Below are 21,847 nucleotides of genomic sequence, written 5' to 3'. Positions count from 1 at the left end.
GGGTTCCTAGTAAAGCGGTCCCAACAACTCCTTTTGAGTTGTGGACTGGTAGGAAACCTAGTTTGAGACACTTACATATTTGGGGTTGTCCAGCAGAGGCAAGAATCTTCAACCCACAAGAGAAAAAGTTGGACTCAAGAACAATATCTGGATATTTCATTGGTTATCCAGACAAGTCTAAAGGGTACAAATTTTATTGTCCTAATCACAGTACGAGGATAGTGGAGACTGGTAATGCTAGATTCCTAGAGAATGGTGAAATAAGTGGGAGTGAGAAAACACGAGTGGTGAATTTCGAGGAAATTAGGGTAGATGTGCCAACATTTGACCCTTATCGAAAAGTTGTTGTTCCTCAGACTATTCCACAAGCTGAGGAAAACGAACAACATGATGAAAATCCTTCACCACCTCATGTTTCACCACTTCATGAAGATACCACCATTGAAAATATTGTAGAACCACCACAACCGGCAGTTCTGAGAATATCTCAGAGGAAAAGAAAGCTTGCCATTCCAGATGATTACATGGTGTATCTACAGGAATCTGATTTTGATATTGGGATTAACAAAGATCCAGTCTCATTTTCACAAGCCATGAATAGTGATGATTCTTCTAAATGGGTCAATGCTATAAATGAAGAGTTAAAATCCATAGAACAGAATAGTGTTTGGGATCTCGTCGAATTGCCTAATAACTGCAAAAAGGTCGGGTGTAAATGGGTCTTCAAGACCAAGCGTGACGCAAAAGGCAATATCGAACGATTTAAAGCCAGACTTGTTGCCAAAGGTTTTACTCAAAAAGAAGGCATAGACTATACAGAGACCTTCTCTCCAGTATCTAAGAAGGACTCGCTTAGAATCATCCTAGCATTGGTAGCTCATTATGACTTAGAGTTGCATCAAATGGATATGAAAACTGCTTTTTTAAATGGGAATTTGGATGAAGAAATTTATATGGAGCAGCCCGAAGGATTTGCAAAGAAAGGTAAAGAACATTTAGCTTGCAAATTAAAAAAATCCATATATGGCCTTAAACAAGCTTCTAGGCAATGGTATTTAAGGTTTAATGATACCATTACCTAAGGAAAATACAGTTGACCAGTGCATATATCTGAAGGTTAGTGGGAGCAAGTTCATTATGTTGGTGCTATATGTGGATGACATTTTGTTAGCTAGTAATGACCTTGGCTTATTGCATGAAACCAAGGAATATCTCTCCAAGAACTTTAAAATGGTCGATATGGGTGAGGCAAACTATTTTATTGGCATAGAGATCTGTAGGGATCGATCTTGAGGATTGCTAGGACTATCTCAAAAAGGATATATTGATCGTGTTTTGGAGAGATTCAATATGCAGTTTTGTTCAGTCGGTGATGCACCCATCATGAAGGGTGATAAATTAAGTGAAAAACAGTGTCCAAGGAATGACTTGGAAAGAAAACAAATGAAGGACATTCCATATGCATCAGCTGTAGGGAGCTTGATGTATGCCCATAGATATACTAGGCCAGATATTAGTTTTGCAGTTGGAATGTTGGGAAGATTCCAAAGTAATCCTGGAATGGAACATTGGAAAGCAGTAAAGAAAGTTATGAGATATCTTCAGGGAACAAAGGATTATATGCTCACCTATAGGAGATCAGAACAGTTGGAAGTTATCGGATACTCAGACTCAGATTTTGCTGGTTGCCTTGATAGTAGAAAATCTACATCGGGTTTTGTTTTTCTACTAGCTAGTGGAGCAATTTCATGGAAGAGTGTCCACTATTGCTTCATCTACTATGGAGGCTGAGTTTGTGGCATGCTTTGAGGCTACAAATCATGCTTTATGGTTGCGAAATTTCATCTCAGGACTTGGTGTTGTTGACTCAATTGCCAGGCCGCTGAAGATATATTGTGACAATACCGCAGCAGTTTCCTTCTCTAAGAATGGAAAGTACTCCAGTGGTTCCAAACACATGGAAGTAAAGTACTTGGTTGTTAGAGAGAGAGTCCAGAAACAACAAGTGTTAATTGAAAACTTAAGCACCTCTCTTATGATTGCTGATCCATTCACAAAGGGATTGCCACCAAAGACATACAAAGAGCATGTTATCAGGATGGGTCTTTTAAGCAACCCTTGATGTGTATGGTTAATCATGAGTGCTTATTTTTTGACACTATTTGCGCAATAATAATTTTGTTTATGTTTTTCCTGTTTCTAAAAGTGTGTGTACACATTAATTTGAATATTGATAAACAGGAAATGTCTTAACAAGACAAATTACAGGGGCCTTGCAGGCAAATAATTATATATCCCAATAAAGGACTGGGTTGGTGAAGGTTAACAATGGTGTGGTGCATAGAAGGAAATATGACATAAATGTTATATCACCGCTATGACTCACATTGGTGATCTGAAGTAATCACAGTATTATAGTTTCTAATATATCTGAACTTATTGGCTATTTTTAAAATTCGTGATCACGTGTCAAAGTTTTTAGTGTGGAATCCAATGAGTCAAAATTTTTATAAGTTGCATATTTTTGAAAAAACTCATAATTGCATCATAATCGGCTTAATGGGCCAAGTGGGAGAATGTTGGATTTATTTTTCTAGTGTGGCCCAATAGCCTACATATTTTCTACATGTTTTAATTTATTTGGACTCCACAAATAGATAAAGCCAATATTTGAGATCAAGTTCAGTAAATAGAATTTTAATATAATCACTCTTCTATGACAAGAAGGAAACCTTGATGGATTAGAAATTCTTCTGATAGAGTTTATCTGGCCCTCTTCTCTCCTCTATATAAGGATGGGTGACTCCCCTTTCATATCATGAGTATTTTTCCATCACTTTAAGTTTTATAGTCATCCTAATTAAGAGAGACAGAGAGAAGAAGGTGAGCCAAAATTAAAGGTTCAACTCTAAGGGGTATTTTCTCAACTTCTCTAATTTAATGGCTGACAAAGGTATATTCGTTTTATTCTTGAGTTGTATTGAATTCAAGATCCTGTAAAATTTAATTCCGCATTATTATTATTATGGTTACATGTATTGTTAAATATTACATCCACACAGTACACATCCACACATGATAAAATTTATTTCAAATGTCTCTGAAGATGACAAAAATGGTATACCATAACAATTACCTTCAGATGTTGTTGCAGTGGAAAAGGAACCGCAGTAGAAGGGTGTTTTGATCCCTCTGGCAGAACCACCTAAAAACAACAGTTCCTGCTTTAGTATTTGTATTTTCCATTCCAGCATTGAGAGACATATATGTATGTAAGGACCAGATGATTTGCTACTTGGAAAGTATATCACTCTCACAAGATTCAAAGTACAAAATATAACTTACATGGACATTTAACTGATTTATTTTTCAAAACCTCATAAGTTGAACTATGTTGAAGCCAAGCTTTATATTTATAATGATGTCAAAATATTTAGTTAAAAAATATAATGTGTGATTTAATTTAATTATGAAATGTTTAAAAAAAAATTTAATATATTGCCCAATGGGTGGATTTGGTATTTAGAATTATTTTTTGAAATGCACTTGAGAAGATATTGAGACCCTCGAGCCGAGTTAGAATTGGGCAGATATACAAAATCTGTTATTATGTAGTGTTGACCTGATTCTAACCCGACCTGACCCGATGTTTATCCACACCTACTTGCACCCCGATTAGCTAACATCATTGATGAAATGATAAAAGTACTATAATACCTTTATTTGATTTGATAATTTTCAACCCAACCAGACAAACAGTGGACAAAACTCCCTCAAGCCATCCCCTACCACCAATGGAAAAACTCGACCAACTTCAACTACCCAATCTTATCACTCCATACCAATATCTTCACCATGTGATCACCTCAAATCCAGGGCCAGCCCTGAGTTTCGAGAGTCTAAGGTGAAATAACTTTTCAGGAGCTTTTTAAATATTCATAAAATAAATTTTTTTAAAAAATTGCTCTATTTGGTTTAGAGTTTTCAGAAATAACTTTTTGAGTTTGTAATTCATATTTTTTTATATTACTTTATATTTTGGTAAATTTAAAAAAAAAATTCGCGAACATTATATTTTTTAAGTATATCTAAATTAGGTGCATTTACAAAATAAATAAATAAAAATTACGTAAAATATTTAAAAAATCACTAAAAAAACACATACTTGAGCCATAAAGAGAGAGTTAAAAAAAAGAAAAAAAAAGAGAGAGAGCTAAATAGAATTAGGGTAACGACTAATACATATACAATTATTTTATACTTCATTTTTTCAATCAAGCTAACATCTAACACCTACAAATATTTTTTAATTGGACCTAACAGAATTTTTTGAGACCCTTAAATTGGCCTAAATTAATAAAAACAAAATCGGGCCATTTTGAATTTTTAATATAATACAAGACTAACGAATTTAAGAATCTTTTCTTGGCCTAATTTTTGAGACCCTAGGCACATGCCTTACTAGCCTTAATTAGCCTAGGATCGACCTTACTCAAATTGTCACAACTTTTGGAAACAACACAGCCAAATACAAAAATCAATCCAAGCACAAAGGAGAAAATGTCATGCATTCAACAACATCTCTTCCACCTAGTACCATTTCCGAATCACAATACTTGCACCACACGGTTGTGTCCGGTTCTGCCCAGTAATTTTTGAAATTCCATTTTGGTCCCAAAAGTTTTTAAAATATTTTTAAATATTTTCATTTAAGACCTTGAAATATTCTAAAATTTTACAAAAGATGTTCCTAGCTAAATTGATCCTTCTGAGTTTATTTGTAGAGCCTTTTTTTTTCAAAATTCAGACTTGAAAATTTTATGTAGCTTATTTGAAGAACATAAGTCAATCGATGGCCAACATGAACACCATTTTCAGCCCCATTTCCAAAATTGAGCAAAAAGGACTATGAGAACTGAAGTATCCAGATACGAATGTTATTAGCCTTCATAAGATGTGTGGGACTTGGTTGAAAGCATATATGAAGAGCTGGCAAGCATAGAAGAAGAAGAGAAAATGAATAAAGCCCAAAAGGCTACTTTGAGAGATACAAGGAGAAGAGACAAGAAATCCTTGTGCTTGCTCTATCAATGCATTAGCGAATCAAGCTTTGAAAAGATAAGAACCTCTAAAGAAGCATGAAGTATTCTTTCGAGTTCACACCAAGGAATTGAGAAGACCGTGAGGATTTGACTCCAAGTATTAAGAGGTGAGTTTGAATTGTTATAGATGGAGGACCATGAGTCAATTTTTGAGTACTTTATGAAGACTTTGACCACTGTGAACCAGATCAAATGATATAGAGACAATATAGATGATGTTTGAGTAATAGAGAAGATACTTGAATCCCTATGTTTGAAGTTTGAGCACGTAGTTGTTACAATTGAGGAATCAAAGGACTTGAACACCATGACCGTGGATAAATTGATGGCAACGTTGGAGATCCACGAGCAAAGAATAAACCAGAGAACTTTTTCAAGTTCCCTAGAGCAAGCTCTTTAGTCAAAGTTGACGTTTAGAGGAAACGGAGAACAACAATAGGGAACAACATAGAGAAGTAGAGGAAAAGGCCATAGACAAGTTGGAGGAGGCTCCAACATAGGGGGCAAAAGTCAACAGTTGATTGACGACAAATAACAAGAAGTAGTTGTTCCATGAGACAAATAACACGCTGTTGTTCTGCGAAATAGAAGGGATCAACAGGTGTTTGACAACAAGAACAACAGGTGGTTATTCCAAGAGACAAAAGTTAATAGATGGTTGACAAAAGATGACAACAGATGGTTGTTTCGAGAGAAAGAGGTCAATAGTGGATTAACGATAGATGAAGAGGTCGTGACAAAAGCTACGTGCAGTGCTATAATTGCAATGAGTATGGTTATTACAGTAGTGAATGCACAAAAGAGGTCCAATGTTATAACTGCACTTAGTGTGGGCACTATAGTCATGAGTGCATGGAGGAAGTAATATACGACAAAGTTGACGAGTATCTAAACTTTGCAGTGAGTGAAGAGGTGATGTTGCTTATGTCTTACAATAATGTTGTAGAAAAAGGCAATGGATGAAGCATTGTAGATAATCAAGCTTAAGGGGGGATGTTGTGAAATAAGCTTTCTTCTCCACCATCCTAGCTAGGAGGTAGGAGCAAAAATACAAAAAACTAGGGTTCAAGAATTACTATATATTACTATAGGTTTGATGGTTGGAGAGTTCAAGTTTGAATGGTTTTATTATAGTTTATTTAATACATTCATATTATCAATGTTTAGCTATAAATATGTAAGGATTATGCTAGTTCTAAGTGTGGGAGTTGAGAAGAAAAATACGAAAGTGTGAGAGTTTGAGAGAAAGTATTCTCTTGTATTTGTTTCAGTTTATCTGAGTGAAATAAAAGTTTGTTTTTCGCATTATAAATCATTTCTCTAAATCTATTTTTGAACCAACATAAGTGGTTTGAACATCCCACTCCCATCAACACCTTTGCCATAGTTCTTTGCACACCATCACTACTAATGCGATATTCCCTCTCTAATCTCTCATTGCTCTACAGGTTTTTTCTTAAATCAATTTTTTGGTTAAAATCGTCATATCATTTGGATCTACATACAAATGGATTATATGGTGGTGAATTTTATGTTGGGTGGTGGTTGCGATTGTTCATTGATCAAATGTGGGATGAGGTGAATGGTGATGAACAACAGATGGAATAGTAAGTAAAAAAATAGTGGAGGGTGTAAGGATTGGTTTGAGTTAAGAGGTAGTGTTAATTGGTGCAATCCAATAGAGGTAGTGGTAGGTGGAACTATGGATTTGCCAGCATTCCAGAGGTTGCAATGGTGGTTTTGGGCTAAGGCTTTGTATCCCAACCTCTTTGTTTGATCAAATGAGTATTAAGCAGTTGTTGTAGCTATCATCAAGGGTTGTGGTAGAGAGAGAAAAGTGTGAAGAATTTTTTTTCATTGGTTCAATTATAGCTTCAGATTGTGGAAGGCATACGTTTAATAGCCTCTATGTGAGGGAATGGGAGAGAAAATAGAGGGGCATATGATAGAAGAAATTTCCAAAAAAAAAAAAAAAAAAATTGTCACTTGAAGGATTTTGCTAATAAAGGTAAAGTTGGCATTTAAAGAAAATTGTTTGCCTAAATCAAAAGTTTATGTTCGGTAAGCAAATGGTTAACTCACAAAAGGGTTTCTGTTTTATAACAAAATTTAAAGTAAGGGAGCTCCATGATATTTCAGAGAATAGAAGGGGTGTGTGTATGATTTCAAATTAATAGAGGGGTGTCAATGTCATTTACCCTTTCATTTAATTTTTGACTTTTATTTTATCAACTTCACTTTAATGTATAATCTATGAGGACTCAAAATGGGAAGATAACATGATGAGGTGAAACAAATCTGAATCAAGGAAATTTGAAGTTAACTCTTTTTATCATGCTTTGATGAATCCTGATAGATTTATACAAGGAAAGCATGAAAAGTGGCTCTACGATGTTTGATGTGGATTTTATGGGGAGAAATGAATAGAAGGTCTTTTGATACCCATTTCTAAGTTGAAATCTTGTTTGTTGACTCTTTTGTATATGTGGGTCTCCGAGGGTTAGTAACTGAATCGTTGAGAGTATCTTTTGGATTTTATAGAGAATCTTGAGGGCTATGTTAAATATAGTAACTATATATTTTGTCTATCATACATACCATATTATATTCATTATCATATTTAAGATTATCATACTTATGTTTCTCTCCTTCTATATAAAGGAGTCTTGTATATATTATTACGTTATTATTCAATATAATATTGAATATACACATCATATAATATTCCCTTTTTCTCTCTTAGATATTGTAACATGGCATCAGAGCTATAGGTTAAGCCCTTGGTATTCTCCGTCTTACCAGCAGGCTACAACCTTGTCTTGGCCGCCCGCCAGATATCAACCCTTTCCACTGCCATATTTTCTTTTTTGTATTGCTTCATAGTGATCTCTTCCTCTGTCCGCTGGTTTATTCTTACCCCAAATATCTCTATCATTTTTTTTCTCACTCACAATCTTTTTTTTTTACTCGCAATCCTTTTTTTTTTTTTTTGGTGTTTTTTTTTCCACTCTGTCTTTTCCTCTGCTTTATACACTATGCAAACCACCCAAATCGCCCCCCTTGGCGCACTACCTAAGTCGTCTCCTTGGTGCACCAGCTGCCCCCTTGGTGCACTCTCTAAGCTATCCCTTTGCAATACCCTAAGTCGTCTCCTTGGCGCACTACCTAAGCCGCGCCATTGGCCCATTTTATTTCTTTCCAAGCCATCTCCTAGCGCACATGATTCCTTTCCAAGCCACCCCTTGGTGCACTTCTTCATCTGTTGCCATCATCGTTCAACACCATGTCATAAATTACATATATGCCACGTTTGTAGGTTCAACATCCGTTCTTCTTTAACACGACCATAAACTGTCTCCTGGCATTAGCTCTGTTAGCTTCGGCCATGTTCCTACAATGATTGGACACGACCATAAACTGTCTTCCGTCATTAGCTCCAACCTCTGATCTATCTTAAGTACCCTTGTGCTGTCATCTGGACTTTGTAATCTATTTGCCTCAGATCTATCCATGTTTTAGTTTCTCTCTCCAAACTCAAGTTGGTATCCCTATTTGAATTTGAGGGGGAGTGTTAAATATAGTAACTATATATTCTGTCTATCATATATACCATATTATATTCATTACCATACTTATGATTACCATACTTAAGTTTCTCTTCTCCTATATAAAAGAGCCTTGTATACATTGTTACATTATTATTCAACATTATATTCAATATACACATCATATAATATTCTCTTTCTCTCTCTCTTAGATATTGTAACAAGCTAAATGAATGTATATCTTTTGTTTTGACGAGGTATGCTAATTGTGGGTGACTAAAAAGTTTGCTTACTCATTAAATGAAAATAAAAGCATCAGTATATATTAGAAATAACAATAAATAACATGTTACTTAAAAGGCATACCCAGTGCACGAAACTCCCATTTAAGCGAGGTTTAGGGAAGGGTTGATGTATGTAACCTTACCTCCGTAAACGGAGAGGCTATTTTCGCAACGTAAACCCATGACCACCAGGTCACCAAGGGGTAGCTTTACCGCTACGCCAGACCCGCCTTTCAAATAACATGCTACTTACATATGCAAACGTTTTAACATAGTATATGCTTGTTTAAACATGTTTTGCAAAAACATGTGTTTACTACATATTGGATGTCTTGTTTGTTCACTAATGTCTCTATGAACATATTTGTCAAATATTCAAGTTAGCAAAATGTTGTACAAATGACATGTGAGTCATTGTTGTGCCTTGTATGTATGATTCATTTGTCTTAAAAAAATTACTGAACTAATTCTCAACATACACGCACCAAACCCTAAAATCATCTGAAATTACGCTTAACCATATTAAAACTCAAGGCTAAAAAGAACTAATGCAATGCAAATGTGAAAATCAACACAAGAGGTTGGCAAATAACCTGGAAATGATGACTTGTTTTCAGGAACTACATTTTTCTTTTCCAACGACGTCAAGGTATGAATAATTGGTCTGTAGATATCCATATGAGGGGAAATTACAGTTAACATTGTAAGGTACACATGTTATTTCCCTAATAAATCCTTTAACAAAAAATAAGCAATATGAAAGAATCAGATGAATTAGGTGGTTTGTGATGTGAGTAATGCAATTCATCGTATGCACACATTGTTGGGTTTGTGGACCCTAATAAGTATCGTACACTAGGCCATAGGTCCAATGGCAGGTTTGGGGTTCCTCCCTCAAGTGATGGGGGATTTGAGGGAGGCTCAAATTTTTTGGATATTTTGATAATTTCATGTTGCTTCCGCATTGCCTTAATTTCTATACTTATAAATAGATGAGGGGGGACATTTCTTTTATTGTAGAGAGTTGTAATTGTTTTATGATCATAGTGAAAATCACAGTGGCCGTGGATGTAGCCTTATTATGGGATGAACTGTGTAAATTTTCATGTTTCTTGTGTGTGATTGTTTCGATTCATTTTAATATTTTTGCTTTCTATTTTGTATCTCACTGATTCTGATTAGAAAGAGTCAATTTCCTAACATATACGGTAAAATTTATTTCAAATGTTTGACAAAAATAATATACCACAAAAAAAAAAAAATACTTACAAATGTTGTTGCACTAGAAAATGAACCACATCAAAAAGGGGTTTTTTTTTTATATAGGGAATTTACAAATTAGTCGTTTTTCTGGTTTTTCTCTCAAAATAATTACTAACTTCTGAACAAATATGTGATTTTGATTAGGGCATTCGGTCAATAAATCCAAATTTGAATTCTTTTAGTCTAAAAGTCTAGGCGGTAAACAATTATGTCCATAAGGACATGGTTGCGCAAAATGACGAAACTAACCCTATTATATATATGTACACAACTCTCTTTATTTATGCATCTCTCTCTCTCTCTCTCTCTCTCTCTCTCTCTCATTTTCTTTCTCTTCTATCACTACTGCCAAAAACCCATCCGGCACCACCCAACAATGGCGGCTTCCGACGGTGCCGTCCCAGCCGCTACTTCTCATCATCACAAATACATATCTCAATGATTCATTGAAGATATTGACGGAACAAGGCGTTAGGGTTTCGTCACTGATCTCCCGTAAGAACAAGGCGTCGCCGTCAGTGAAGATGAAGAGGCGGAGAGTATTGATCTTCCTTAGATCTGCCTTAGATCATCCGTCTTCTCATTTTCTTATCTTCTCTTTCTACCTTGATCACTCATCTTTTCAGATCTATACGTTCACTTCGGCACCTCCACTAGAGCTACCATCAGAAAGAGAGAGAGAGATATTCGAATGAGGGAATGGGAGATTCATCGCCAGTGACCCCAAGGGTTTCGTCGCTACTTACCCTAACCCTAGATCTACCTACCCTAACCCTAGATCTAGACCACCACCATGTCGCTGCCATATCTCTCTCTCTCTCCTCCCCCTCTTTCTCTACCGACTAATCTCTCTATCTTTCATCCTCTTTCTCTCTCCACCAAAACTGCACATGAACTTGGCTTTGTAGGTAGCCGACAGTGGCAGTTTGCTTTGGAAATGAATCTAGCAGTTCTATTGGTTGGCAATCTTCAAAGGTTACTAAAAGTTGTGCTGATAAAGATAGTAGAGCTCCTCTTATGGCTTTGCCTTTTGCTTTAGTTTTCTTGGTGTTTGGGATCTTTTTTTTTTTTTCCATGGAACGATTTTGCAGATCTTTGAATTCAACTATTAGAAGCGATCCTCTTTTGTGGAACAGGTTTGCAAATCTTTGCATTCAACTGTTAGAAGTGATCCTCCTCTGTAGAAGAGCATCCACAGAGATCAACAATTGATTCTTAGGAATGTGATTGTTATGATTATATATGCTTTATATTTAGATATGTGTGTTTTGTGGTTATATATGCTTATATGCTTTTAATGGTTTTTAAATTGATCTGTTCATACCTAAACTGTTCAATGGATGATTGATCTATTCAATTTATTTTTCTCTGATTTCACACAGATAAGTTCAACAAATAATTATTTAACACAGATATGTTCAATAAGCTTGGTGGTATTCAACAAATATAAAAATTAAAGATAAACTACCAATAGGTCTTAATAGTTGGACTTAATTCCCATCAAGTCCTATTGAAAATAAGTTTTAGTAAAATTGTAGTTAAAAATAATTTTTTGTGATAATTTTTATATATGTCGCTAAAAATTAACAATTAGTAACTTTTTTTGTCATGATTTTTATAAATTGTCACTAAAACTTACAATTAGTGACGTTTTTTTATAACAAATTTTTCTCATAGGGCTTATAAGACAATAAGTCCACTTATTAGGACCTACACGTAAATATCCCAATAATAAACTTAGTGAATTGGACAGATAAAAAATGTACAGATATGAAAAATTTATACAGACAAAATTTGGATAGAAAATTTGTACAAATAAAAATATTGAACTGATAAATTTTCGACAAATAGAAAAAATTTAAACAGATGGATATAAATTTAAATAGATAATCAAAAAGTTTTGAATAGATAAATATAAATTTAAACAAATAGTCAAAAATTTTGAATAGATAGATATAAATTTGAACCGTAAATTTTTTTTACAGATAATAAAAAAATCAATAGATAAATTTAGGAGTAAAATTAGAAATAAAATATCCTTAAAAACCAACTAAAGGATTTCTCATCAAACTATTTCAAAAAGAGTGGACATCTCTCTAATAAAAAATATATATTGGACTTAATGTCTTATACTCTTCTTATCTTGAACTTTTTAACAATTTTTTCTTTTGATTATTAAAATTTATCACTAATTTAATTTATTTATTAATTATTTTATTTTTTTTACAAATATAGAGTGAATTGTTAATTCTGCTTTTTTAATCCAGCTGGTGGTGTTAATGTCTTATACTCTTCTTATCTTGAACTTTTTAACAATTTTTTCTTTTGATTATTAAAATTCATCACTAATTTAATTTATTTATTAATTAATTTTTTATTTTTTTTATAAATATAGAGTGAAGTGTTAATTCCGCGTTTTTAATCCCTCTGGCAACACCACCTAAAAGCAACCGTTCCTGTTTTAGTATTTATATGATGTTCCATTCCAAGGAAATGTCCAACATAGAGAAACTTAAGTGGAATAAACAGAAGGTCAAATTACAAACACTCCAGATTTAATAAAATTATAGATTTTCTCTTGAGATTTAAAAAATTATATCTCGTCTTTTAAGATTTATATTTTCATAATAAATTATTTTTTGAGATTTTTATTTTCATACAAATTTTTTTATAATTTTTTATAATTTATTATGAAAATTTAATTCTCAAAAAATAATTTATAATTTTTTAAACCTCAAAAAAAAATTTGTATTTTTACTAAATTTTAAAAGTGTGTTTGTAATTTGTCCTAAATAAAAAGTAGAAAAAATATATGCACCTACTTTTATGGTCAACTCGTCTGCCACTGTCTCAACAAGAGGACATCCAAAAGCTGAAGTGAGGGGTCTACCATCAGATGACTCGAAAAGGAGCTCGTGCAATTGTATTCCACATCCACTGACAAAAGTGGCTTTTAAACCACCACCACCCACCCCCCAAAAAAATAAGTAGGGGCGTAATTTAGACGGACTCAATTCGAACTATCTAAGTTTAGTTTGAATTTTTTTAGAGTTTGAATAAAATATTTTTAAATTCAGTATGAGTTTAGATAAAAATTTAGAAATTTTAATTAAATTTAGATGGATTTGAACAAAAATATTAAACAATTTGAGCAACTCGAAATCGAATTATATATATAGATATATAAAAATATTAAATATACATATAAATTATTAGTCATTATATGATATTAAAGTAATTTATATTGTTAAATTATATTGAATATACATTATATATACAAATAACATAAAATCTTACTTTTTTCTTTTTTATTTTCCCTCATAAATGGTAATGATTACTATAGTGGTATCTCTCTTACATTATATAAATTATTTGTTTTGATGGTATTAATGATTTTCTATAAAAATTAAAAAAAATTAAAAAATTGTAAATATAGTCAAATTTTAATAATTTAATAATATATTTGCAAAAAAAATTTGAAATTCATTTACAATTCGGACAATTCGAATTTAACTCGGGTTGGGCTTGGGCAGACAACCTCGAGTTACAATTCAGGCTTGGGCTGACTTGGGCAGGCCTCAGCACAACTTAGGTTGGGCTTGGATAACCTCCCAACCCGCCCGAACCCGCCCGAGTTACACCACTACAAATAAAGAGAAAATGTTTGGTAGTCCAAATATTTGTGGTTCAAATGTATCAAAACGACGTCTTTTTTACATCCAAAACGATATCATTTTGGATGTTTCAATCTATTCTAACCATGATTTTTCAGGTCGCCTATCATTATTGTAAAGTATGTGGCTCTATTTCCAATTCTTATTGCAAAGAAAAAGTCTCAATATAGAGAATTTTTTTACAACAATGTTATAAAATCATTTTTATTGATCTATAATTTATTTTGAATGTGTTTATATAATAGAGATTAAATTAATGGGTTCATTAGTAAAATAATTTTAAATTATAAATTTCTTTTTTTTGGGGGGGGTAAATTCTAGGTCAATAAATTTGCATTTGTAGTGTTATTGATTTTTTTAACATTAAGAAAATTTTCCATCGTCACATTTTTTTATTTTTTATTTTCAAATTGATCACTTCATGAAACTGAGATCATTCTATCATCCAAATGGAAAGGGGAAAAAAATCTATGGAGGGAAATAGTAAAATCAGAAACTCAGATAGACCAAACTAAACAGCAATTCTTATCATGCCAAACTTGCAATCTTTGAAGAAGCCGAGAAAACACAATGAGGCTGGCAAAACCTAGCCAGATCAGAAATATATATGGCAATCTGCTCCGTTTGTTTCAATTTAAAATATTTTACACAAAAATATTTTTCATGTAAATTGATTTTACACACAAAAAAAAATGTTCTTGTTTTTCGATATTTGGTTGACATTTGAAAAAAAATATATATTTTATTACCTAAAAGAGAAATTTTGATTCGATAAGTGTCGTTTATGAATTTTTAGTGAGTTAAGATATTTATTTAAAAATACTAAATGTATTGAAAAGTTAATGAGTAAAAGTTAATTTTGTAAAAATTCACTTAAAGAATTTTTAAAGGTAAGTTATTTTTAAAAAAAGATGCAAAAATATTTTTTTTATTTACTTTTTGTTTAACCAAACAATGAAAAATAAGTAAAATATTTTTGATGCGTCAAAACAAATGTTGCGGAAATGAAGGATTGTATGTCTATATATATGTATGTATATGTAAGTTAAGGACCAATGATTTTGCTACTTGGAAAATATATCACTCCCACAAGCATCAAAGTAGGAAATTTGGCAATTGAAATTTACTCAATTTACTCTTTGTTTGTTTCAGTGCAAAATTTTTTTTATGGAAATTTTTTTTGCAGAATTTTTTTTTATAGAAAACGTTTTCTTATATTTGGTGATGTTTTTTAAATTAATGCACTAATAGTTGCATTAGTGGTGGTAATAGTGGCAGCAAAAAGGTGCACTACAACAAAAGTAACCTATGGTGACGAAAAGTAGTGAAGAAAATAAATTTTGTCACTAAATAAGAATAATCCGTGACGAATTATAAAATTTTGTCATATATAATAAAAAAATAAAAATAATAGGTGACGAAATTTATTTTCGTCAGCAAATACTTCTTTTTAGGTGAGAAAAAAATTAAATTTCGTCACCGAAGGTTTTCCCGCTAATTTTTTTTAGTGGTGCCAAAATTTTGAGACTTTTGGTGAGAAAAATATTTGTCACCAATTATAAAATTATTAGTGAGAAATATATTTTCATCACCAATAATTTTATATATATATATATATATATTTTTTAAGAAACTTGATTTTAAATATTTTAAGACCATTTGGTGAGAAATATATTTTTGTCATTAATAATTTTTAATATTTTGAGACTTTTAGTGATAAAATTATTTTGTCACTAATTTTGTATGGAAAATTTTGACATATTGGGCGGTAATGAAAAAAAATAGACTATTAACTTTCCCTCCCCCTTTTTTTTTGTTTATCAGTTTTCCTCTCTCTCTTTCTCAAAACAGAACACAAGTTAAGTAGCTCTCTAAGTAACTTATGGTGACGACAAGTAGTAAAGAAAATAAATTTCGTCACTAAAAAAATAATTCGTGACAAATTATAAAATTTTGTCACATATAATAAAAACGTAAAAATAATAGGTGACGAAATTTATTTTCGTCAATAAATACTTTTTTTAGATGAGGAAAAATTAAATTTCGTCACCAAATGTTTTGCCTCTTATTGTTTTGGATGGCGCCAAAATTTTGAGACTTTTAGTTGGAAAAGAATTTGTCACCAATTATAAAATTATTAGTGAGGAATATATTTTCGTCACCAATATTTTAAAAATATATTTTATTTTGAGAAACTTGATTTTAAATATTTTAAGACCATTTCCTCACTGATAATTTTTAATATTTTGAGATCTTTGATGAGAAAAATATTTTGTCACTAGTTTTAAAGGGAGAATTTTGACATATTGAGCGATAATGAAAAAAAATAGATTAATATTTTTTCCCCTATTTGTTTTTTTTTTTTTTTGGGTGTGTTTATTAGTTTTCCACTCATCTTTTTTTTTCTTTTTTTTTTTTTTGTGTGTATTTATTAGTTTTCCTCTCATATATCTCTCTCTCTCTCAAGAACAAAACACAAGTTAGGTCTCTTCCTTCAGCATTCCATGTCCTCCTTCAGTGTGTTTTTCTCCAGCGCTACCGCCGACGTCGCCCGTTCTCCTCCTTCATTGGCCCCGCCGACGTCGCATCTCCGAGCCCGTCCGCCCGTCTCCTTTAGTGCCATGTGTTCTCTTCCATCAATATTATTATTTGATTTTTCTGCTTTGTATTTTCAGGTTTGGGCCCTCTCTCTCTCTCAATTTCTCAATTTCTCTATTGTCAATAGATTTCTAACAAAGGTTTATTAGCTGACACGGCTTGATTGTGCTAGTCTAACTCCATAAATTTGTTATCTATTTAACCTCTCTACATGATAGGATTTTCCTACAATATTACAGAGTAGAATTGAGGGGTTTTTGGTGGTCTCTTGGAACTTGCTCTCTGGTTGAGAAAATTATTTGCATTTCTGGATCTTTGGCCTTCGGTTTTGTGAGTTTCGAGTTTTGTATTTCTGGATGCTTTTATCTCAGCAGAAAGAGGTACTTCGAGTGAAGTAGTATTATTTGGGTTGGAATTACTTTGTATTGTGAAATAGTTAATTATTTTTCTTTTCTTTTTTTTTTTTTTGGTTCTTTTTCCTAATCTTTATCTTTTGCTGTTGAAACCTTTTACTCCTCCATTTTATATTTGAATAGTGATATGTCATGAATAATATTTTATTTAAAGGCGTCAAACTTTGTTGTAAGATGTTTAAGATTGTGAATTTTTTAAATAAGCAGCTGATTGATTGGAGATGTATTTTCTTATGCACCCTTCTCCACATATCAATAATTATGTTAAGTTTGTCAAATCTTTTGTGAATGAGTATTGACCATTCAGTTATAATAGAATAGAGCTTAACTACATGTTCTTTTCTCATTTTCTACCAAGGTACATTCTTTTGGAAAGATTTGAGTTTGTCACATAGGGGGAAGTATTGATTATGGCTAGCCCAGTAAACAATCAGGGTAGTCTATCGATTTTGTTGTGATTGGTGACTAATTTGTTAACAAATGTAACTAGTACATTTTATTCTTGAAAATTGACATTTTTGGAGCGGAAATATTGCGTGTAACCACATTGTTGGGGAATGCGTCATTTTTAGATCAAAGTGGGTTGGAACATGCTAGCTCCCTGGCTTTAGGAGGAATATTTTCAAATGGAGGAGCCAATGTGAACAAATGGGCATCACCATTTCAATCAAAAGTACGGATACTAACTATTAACATAACCTTTTGTTCCATCTAATTTTACTGTTTTTCAGAAGCATTCCTGACTCATTTTTTAAACATTTCATTCTAACTTCTTTAGCTTATTTGAGTGCTTGTACTGAAATTCCGTGTCTTTCATGACGGTTAGTTTGAGGCTAACATCATTAAGAATAACACAAAGATTTAATCAAGTGTCCTAATCCAGCATAACAAGATAGTTAACACAATGTTGGAAAGGACATTTAGCTATAAGGGCTGAGACAATTGGAGGACTTTTGTTCTTACTGCTGACTTCTCAATTAACATGATGTTTAGTGGTGTACATTACAAGGGGAGACTTATTGGCAGAGACCAATTCATTTGTTTTTGGTTCTAAGAAGTGACTAATATATTATGCTATCATCTGAATGCAAAGAAAAAATTAACCAAAAAAAAAAAAAAAACTCATAAGAGCTTGTAGTATTTGCAAAATGATGTTTATTTCTTGGTTTCAATACTCTGGAGTTTGTTTTCAGATATATAGGAATAAGTTCAAGCTCTTATATGATTTGTGCTCAAACGCGAGCATATGTTTTTGGTGTTCCATTCATATATATGTTGAGGCGCACCTATTTACTTCTGTGGGTTATCTTAATTTCAATGTTCTGCAGTTCTAAGGTACTTTTCTTTGTGATAGTTTTTTGGAAATTTGGTAGATCTTGCTTTGCAAAACAGTATTACAGGTGTATCTATCTTTTACGTTCTTTTAACGTTGGCTGTGTTTTTATTACACAGACGTCAGGTTTATTGCAGCCTTCATCTGCACAAAACAGACTTGGTTCTCAAGGTAGCTCATCTGGTCTTATAGTGAAGAGAACGATGAGGGTGGATATCACAGTTGATCAATAACCTAATGTACGAGTTATTCTCTTATTCCGTTGCATTTTTTCGTGGTGTGGTTTACTGCATTTCATGTTTAACTTCCTATTACCCGCTTGTTGTTGCAGTTCAATTTCGTCGGTCGCCTCCTTGGTCCTAGAGGGAACTCACTCAAGAGAGTAGAGGCAAGTGCTAATCAAAGGACATGGCAGCGTCAAGGATCCTGTTAAGGTAATTTTGATTGTCTTTTCAACCAGAATGCTTGTGTTTCTTGGATACTTTCTGTTGTGTTTTATGGTTTGATGTGTTAATACATGAAATGCTGAAACCATAATATTCTGGATACTGAATAGAGCAATGCCACACTTTTAATCTCTCTCTCTCTCTAAATGAAAGCTAGAGGTGTAACATGGGCTATGCTCATGTTCTTAACTTATGTCATCTTCATCTCATTTTCAATTCAATTATTTATTTCTTTTTAGTGGTATTCATTTCCTGATATCATTTCCAGAGAGTTTTGTTTGTACAATAGTGTACAATATTGATCAGGTTTCCAATTTCTTCTGACCTCAACCAAAAAGTAAAGATTTTTTTTTTTTTTTTTGGGGAGATCACAACAGCTTTACATGCTTTCAATTTTTCTTGTAGAAACTGTGAACTTTTATTAGATGTTGTAATTAACCATTACATTATAGTTCTTAATACCTTGTTTGATCATGAAGTTAACATGGTTTGTCTATTCATATTGATGGGTGTTGCATTTTTTCTCTCCAAATGTTCTATTTTACTTTGAATTACTTTTTATAATTTCTTCCCCATGGGTCTTTAATCGAGAGAACAGTGAGATGCTCTAGCAGTTGTATTTTTAGGAATTTTGATTTTTTATATAGCAGCCAATTTCAGCAGCTGAAATCAATTTGTATAGTAATAATGATGGCAAATATGTACAGTGAATTCTTGCTATTCCTCTTTCTGCTGATACATGCCTCACTCTGTCTACATTGTTTAACTCAATCAAGAACCCAAGTTTCGAATCATTTTGTACATCTGTGTCTACTTCTCTTTCCTTGTTCTGAAAATGTAATTAGTTATGTTTGTTAATTATGACTTGAAGGAAGAGATGATGTGAGGGAAACCTGGGTATGAGCATCTGAATGAAACTCTCCACATACTTGTTGAGACAGAATTGCCAGCAGAGATACTTGATGCTCGTTTAATGCAAGCACGTGAAATACTTGAAGATCTGCTCAAGCCTGTGGTAACTTATTCTTCTGCACCTGAATCTTAAGAGTGCTAATGGAGAGGAGTATGTTAGAAGCCACCCATTGCCTGAATGTGACCTTGAGAAATGGAAAAACTTGATTGACAGGAAGTGGAATGATAGCAATTGGCTGGTAAACTTTTCTTATGTTTCTTTATTGTTGACAATTACCTTGTGTCTTCCTAATATATATATATATATATATTTCTATTGGAACTTGCTCCTTGTAGAAGCAATCAATGGCTAACATTGACAATAGAAAACAATTGAAGACGAAGCATAGATGTGGGTCAACCTTGCTCCTTTTTGGTAAGTCTCGATTGTTTTATCTTTTCATTTTCTAATGTTGGTTAGTATATACTAGTTAAAGCACAACAGTTTAAGAAAGTTACCAACCTTTCATATCCACTTATAGTTGTAATCATGTCAAATATTGTAGATTCAGTTGGAATTAACAGTAACAAGGTAATGTGTGAGCCTATAACATCATTCCACTTCTTCTTCCCTTTATTGTCCCATTGTCTGAATGTCAACTGTTATGCAGACTCTGCAATATCAGTAACAAGCTAATCTGTGTAATATCAGTTTTTGAATGTTAATTGTTGACTTGCAGACTCTGACTGAAGAAAACACAACTTCATTTTTGTTTAATTCTTCAGAAAACATAGTTCAAGGTCAACAATAGAGTGTTGGATGAGACTCTTTTCTTTTGTTTTCTTCCCCTTTTTCTTCCCTTTCTTGTCCATGGTCTGTCCTATATCATTTATCTCCCTCTTCTCATATAACACCTACACAGCCTGGGTGTTTGGGGAAGTGGCTACTGGGTTTTGTTTTAGAGGGGGTTGATAGCCATGGTGGCCCATGAGGCTATTGGTCGATGGTGGCATGTGAGGTGTAGGAGGAAGAAAGAAGAAGGGAAAGGGAGAGTGGGTCTGTTGCTGTAGAAAGGAGGATGAGAGAGAGGGAATGAAGAAGAAAAGAATAGAAAAAGACAAATTAACAAAGAGGCAAAAGTGTTATTATATATATTTCTTAGACTCACACATGCTCAATTAAGTGTGTATTGTACACGCACGGTTAACTTAACCAAAATTTGCAACTTTTGCACTTCACTCCAAATTTCAAGAGGGTTATGTGTATATTTTTAAACATGAAGGATGTAAAGTGTATTTGGACAAAACCATATCAAATGTAATTAACCCAAACTGTTTGGAGGTCTAATTATATTTTTATTTCAATATCTCTTTATGTGTGTTTGTTTTTGTTTTTATGTTTGCTTGCATGTGTATGTTTTGACCTTTTTTTAACCTTTTTGAGGTTAAAAATAAAACAGAAAAATTATTTAGATTTAAATGAAAATGGTAACTCCTGTAAAAATCATGGGCTGATTAGTTTGTATCAAACACATCCTGTGATTCTCTTTGGTTCTTGTTGGCATTAGTGCTAATAATACATGATATTCGTACAATCTTTGTCATCTTCTGTTATCCATGTTGCTTATTATCAAAGATCACCTCAACTCTTTGAAGTTTTGGATTCTTATATGCATTTTTACTAAATTGGTTTATAAAATAAATTTTTTTAAATATGAGTTTAGATGTAATTGATAATATATTAATGTTTTCTTTGTTTATTTTCTTTGCAGATTGGTTTTTGATGGCATTTGGCAGCATCCTTGCAAATCAAGATCAAGTGTTAAATTTTTTTTTTTCCTAAACTGATACTTAGTTCTAGTTGCAAATCAAGATCAAGTATTGATTTTTTTTGTGGACTCCATGTTAGTTTATTTTGGGATTTGCTATGATGATTTTTTTTTTTTTTTGTGATACTTAATGGATTATTATTAAATTTGTTGGATGAATATATTTTGACTTATAATATAAATTGTTGAGTGAATTTTTTTATTTTTTTTGTGGAGTTGTGTATAATAGTTTGTGAATTTCATCGTATATTTAAAAGGCTATTGAGATATGAGTAAGGATATTTGTGAATTAATAATTTTAATTTCAATATAAAATATGGAACAAGTTTAGTGACGAATTTTTTTGTCATCTATACTTGTTATTATGACAAAGTGATTATTCGTCACTAATAAATATTTTTTGTGACAATTTATTGTAGTTTATTTATGAAAGTTTTCATTGATTTTGTTGTTTGGTAACTAAAAATTT

The 21,847-nt window shown here is 32.6% G+C and overlaps 1 pseudogene across 1 annotated transcript; it reads left to right on the top strand.

Moving 5' to 3' along the window:
• Nucleotides 1-5,954: 5,954 nt before the first annotated feature.
• Nucleotides 5,955-21,492, top strand: LOC114299308 (KH domain-containing protein At5g56140-like; annotated as a pseudogene). Its single transcript, XR_014338999.1, has 7 exons — nt 5,955-6,014; nt 17,370-17,552; nt 18,332-18,451; nt 18,544-18,646; nt 19,530-19,809; nt 19,907-19,985; nt 21,322-21,492. The product of XR_014338999.1 is annotated as a KH domain-containing protein At5g56140-like (transcript).
• The last annotated feature ends 355 nt before the right edge of the window (nt 21,493-21,847 follow it).

The sequence above is a fragment of the Camellia sinensis genome, chromosome 8 (genome assembly GCF_055761805.1).
Source record: "Camellia sinensis isolate YWXY chromosome 8, ASM5576180v1, whole genome shotgun sequence".
Classification (NCBI taxonomy): domain Eukaryota; kingdom Viridiplantae; phylum Streptophyta; class Magnoliopsida; order Ericales; family Theaceae; genus Camellia; species Camellia sinensis.
The sequence above is the reverse complement of the archived record's forward strand: the minus strand, read 5'-3'. Positions and strand labels throughout refer to the sequence as shown.